Source organism: Danio rerio, chromosome 23 (genome assembly GCF_049306965.1).
Source record: "Danio rerio strain Tuebingen ecotype United States chromosome 23, GRCz12tu, whole genome shotgun sequence".
In the NCBI taxonomy this organism is placed as follows: domain Eukaryota; kingdom Metazoa; phylum Chordata; class Actinopteri; order Cypriniformes; family Danionidae; genus Danio; species Danio rerio.
The window spans coordinates 47,142,317-47,147,500 of record NC_133198.1 but is presented as its reverse complement, the minus strand read 5'-3'; positions in this window follow the sequence as shown (position 1 = coordinate 47,147,500).

Genomic DNA, 5,184 nt, shown 5'->3' with positions numbered 1-5,184 from the left:
CACTTTGCTGGTCCTTCACTTGTCCTTTTTCCTTTAGCATAGAATATTTCCGAAGATGTCTGTTTCTTACTCATTTTGCTGCTTGTGAGTTGCATTTAAGTCACTTTAGTGCCCAAATTTAAGCAAGAAAATCCTGTCATTTTTCAAAATAAAAGACTTTTTAAAATTTAAAGATCGTTCAGACTCAGAAAATAAATAAAACGGAAATAATGAATAATTTCTTGTGTGGCCCTGTACCAATTGATCCACGGTCCGCAGCCTGGTGGTTGGGAACCACTGTTATAAAACATCCTTTGTGTGGTCATTTGAGCTGAATCTTCACATACACTCTAGGGACTTGTATTTCATACATTAAAAAGGGGGTATCCTCATAAAATCAGCAGAAACCCTAATACAAATATAGCCGATGAAATTAGGTTTCAAATCATGGTGCATTTTTAGTTAACAAACAATCCGCAACAATAATTGAGTAGATGAGCTGACAAGCAGCACTGAATGCCTACTCCCTTGATTGCTCAGGGTCTGTAAAGTGATCTACAGGTGATTATGGAGGCTTTATGATGGTGTAATCCCACATCAGTCTCCTCTTCTAAAAGAAAAAGAACAAATCCTTGTTTACCCTCAGAATCCAGCCAGTCACTGACCATTACAACCTCATTCCTGCCAAACAGCAAGAGCTCATGTTAGAGGTCAAACGGTTCACGCTGAATGACGTTACATCACTGCGGAATTTTCCATCTTCTCTGATAGAATGCAGATTCCGAAACGGAACACGGAACTCGCTTTGAAACCTGTTCTGGAGCTTTGTTTTCCATGGTAATCGAAAACAAAAAGAGTCGTATAATGGGATGGCTTAATATATATTGATTTTGTAACGTTGTGGAAAGGTTGTTTGCTAATCAGAACTGAATTGGTTTCTTTCTCGGCGCCTGACCTCCGCCAGGCAATCACAAACGGCCATGTGGATCTGTGGAGAAATTTAGCCAGAGTTCCTACACACACACACACACACACACACACACACACACACACACACACACACACACACACACACACACACACACAGTTTATCAGAGCAAATGGAAAAGCAGTGAGAAAGAAAATAATTTCATCTCAGCGGTTCCGAGACAAGGCGTTCTGTGAATTCATCAGGGGTAAAATATGATCAGTTTAACAGCGGCGGAAGAGATGATTCACTGTACGAGCACAGAAAACACTTGAACAACAGATGGACCAAAAACAGAGAGAAAAGACTTCATATATTTACATTCATACACTGTAAAAAGATCCTGTTGCCTTTAAATTGAATCAGTTTAACCTTCATTTTTAACTTGGATTACATTAAATGGCATGAATAAAATTACTTAGAAACGTGATTCATTTTGTTTAAAGGATGGTTCAGCAACAAATAGGGATGTCCTGATCAGGGTTTTTTTCCCCTTGAGTCCGAGTCATTTGATTTGGAGTAACTGCCGATACTGAAACCCGATCCAATACTTTTGTAATACATAAAGATGAGATAAGAAACAGATCCAGGATGTTCCTTATATTGTATTTAATTCACCTTATGTTAACATTTAACAACTCTGTTAACAAACAGAGCTCTTCTGTGAGGTAGCTTGAACAATCAAGTCATAAATAACATCAATTCTTCACTTTTTGGACTTTAGTGCAACAGTAAATATAAAAAAAGTCTGCTGATCTACTGGAATTTTCACGCACAACCATCTCTAGGGTTTACAGAGAATGGCCTGAAACAGAAAATATCAAGTGAGCGGCAGTTCTGTGGGCGCAAATGCCTTGTTGAGGTCAGAGGAGAATGGCCAGACTGGTTCCAGCTGATAGAAAGGCAACAGCAACTCAAATAAGCACTCGCTACAACCGAGCTCTGCAGAAGAGCATCTCTGAACACACAACACATCCAACCTTGAGGCGGATGGGCTACAGCAGCAGAAGAGCACACCGGGTGCCGCTCCTGTCAGCAAAGAACAGGAAACTGAGGCTACAATTCACACAGACTCACCAAAACTGGACAATAGAAGATTGGAGAAACGTTGCTGCTTTGATGAGTCTCCATTTCTGCTGACACATTCGGATGCTCGGCTCAGAATTTGCCATCAACAACATGAAAGCATGGATCATCCTGCCTTTTATCAGCGGTTCAGGCTGGTGGTGTAATGGTGTGGGGGAGATTTTCTTGGCACACTTTGGGCTCATCAGTACCAATTGAGCATCAACGCCACAGCCTACCTGAGTATTGTTGCTGACCATGTCCATCCCTTTATGAGCACAGTGTCTCCATCTTCCTTCCAGCAGGATAACACACCATGTCATAAAGCGTGAATCATCTCAGACTGGTTTCTTGAACATGACAATGAGTTCACTGTACTCAAATGGCCTCCACAGTCACCAGAGCTCAATCCAATAGAGCACCTTTAAGATGTGGTGGAACGGGGGATTCTCATCATGGATGTGCAGCAAACAAATCTACATCAATTGCGTGATGCCATCATGTCAATATGGAGCAAAATCTCAGGAAAATATTTCCAATACCTTGTTGAATCAATGCCACGAAGGATTAAGGCAGTTCTGAAAATAGAGTCCAACTCGTGCTAGTAAGGGGTGTACCTAATAAAGTGGCCAGTGAGTGCAGTTTAAAAAGTTCAACAATAAATTAAACAACAATTAGTAACAGAATCACATCTTCCCTGTTTATCCCTTTTGTATTTTCTCTGCTGAACCTTCATTTCACCTCATAATCAGGAATTAAACGTCCCTCCTTCATACGCTTTCTGATGTTCAGTTTTGTCCCGTAATTAAAAGTTCGTCCCATCAGATGTGTAATTTGTGTTTGCTGTAATTAAGAGCATCTCCGACGAACACCTCCGATTTAATGTGTCGGCTCAAACGGGCCTTCAAAGCGCACTTCACACGCGCTCTCATTTACATATTAATGACATTTTCATGCTACGTTTCACTTGCCGCGGTGTCAGAGACGGCGAGCTGAAGAAAAGGCCGACGCATAATAACAAGCTGTAAAAATGGCGAACGGAGCTGTGAACAAAATCATAATTGCACGCGGGTGAATTGCGTCGCCCAAAGCGCCTGTTGAGCTGTGAACGAGCTGCAGATGTAGAGCAACAATACAAACAATAACAGAAAATAACGCAGATAAAACGCGCGCTACAGTCGAGCGGTATAAATATGAATGAGCGGCTGTCGGTGTGTTCCTGATAACAGTAATCCGCAAAACACAGAGTTTCCTGCTGTGTGATAAAACACTAATAGTGAGGGAAGGAGTGAAGAAATGAAAGAGCTGAATGCAAAGCAGAAAACAAGTCATTCCGCTGTATTTGTTGTGCATTGTTTTAAATACACTTTCTAAATGTGTGAATTAGGCCTATTTTAGTGAATTACCTATTCAGACAGTTGCACGCTAAATTATTAGCTCTCCTGTGACATGTACATTATCTTTCTAATATTTTCTAATTTATGTTTAAAGGGCCATGAAACCCCCTCGTTTCAGCAGGGTGTTTTCACACCTCCACTTTGGAAAAAGTCAGAAAAGTGGGCGTGTCCAGCTCTGTTTAGGGGGGAGTGTCGGAGGAACTAAAGTGGGATGGTGTGGGAGTGTCTATTTGTGCACGCGCGAGTTTCAGAGTCAAAATACACACCCACAGCGGACAATGTGACTGTGTTTACATGGACATCTGTAGTCGAATTATTTGCCAAATTATTAAAAGTTGGACTTTAACTGCAGTTTGGCTCTTTCATTCAGGGAATTCATTCATGCCTCTCGCGACAAACGAGATATTTGATTCAAGGAACTGCTGCAAGTGTGTATTTTTCATGCAATGTTTGATACCGCACGGCGAATGAGAGAGAAAAAAACTCCGCATTTCCCGGAAACTTAGATGCACACGGCAGGTAGCATCAGAAAGCCGCGTGTGTTATTCCGGTCACAAAATGCGGTGCTAACATTTCTGCACTCAGTGCAATAGTTAACTTAATTCGATACGAACAAACTGAATAAACAAAGAGCACTGGTCGCTCACTTACCAAATCTGTAGAGACAGGACAATCACCAGCAACTAGAGCCGCGTCTTTATGGAGAGAATACTACAAGCGAATTCAGATTTCAGCGTTTGCAGATGAGAACAGCTCTCAGGTAAACAATAATCCTTAGACACGTAAGTTATTGTTGTCGAGCGTCGCGTACACTGTTAATCCACACATGACTCCAGCTGAACTCTCACAGAGAGAAAATGAAAACAAAACTTAACTGCAGCAAACTATAAAAGCAACACTTCACGCTTGTTTTGCCAACACAACGTGGCGTCTTTGTGGCGTAAACACGGTGACACTAATGAATATTAATGAAGTTCCACAATAGAGCGCGCTGATTGGTTTGAACCAAGCCTTACTCATGCATTAATGCAGCACACTGTAAGACGTAATAAGACACACTTTGGCTCAGGCGTCCAGTCTGCACGCTGGAATACACGCTATTATGTCATGACCGTGACGCAGCTTCAAAAATTCGTTTCAAACAGGAAGTACAAATTTGCTTGAAATAACGCAAAAACAACCAATTTACACTTTTTAGTGAAATATAGGTGTCCTAATAGTGTTTTTAGCAGTGTGAGACACATATACGACTGTCAACAGCTCAAAAAATGTGTTTTGGTGTTTCGTGACCCTTTAACAGAGCAAGAAAATGTTTTGCAGTATTTCTTGTTATATATATTTTTCTTTTATTATTGCTGGAATAGAAGAAGTTAATGGGCCACGAAACCCCTCTGTCTCAGCTCTGTTTAGGTGGGAGTGTCGGGGGAGGGAAAGAGGGAAGGTTTTGCATAAAAATGGGAGTGTCGGTTTGGACACGTGCTGGGGTCTGTTCTTCGTACCTCGCTTAAATGATCTAAGATGATCTTTTAATCTTGATAACTGATCTCTCGCTTATTTGGTTTTTCAAACAAGTTCGCAAATCAGATTAGAATGTCTGGATGAACTGATCTGAGATCGCTGCGTGTGTTGTGAAGGACTGATCTATCGATCCTCGAAATCATGATCAGCAATGCAACGATTGGCTGACGGCACAGCAGCGTAATGACATCATCTGATTAATATTCAATTATCCATGTGAGTAAAATTACATCAAATTAGCAGTGAACTGCTTGTTAA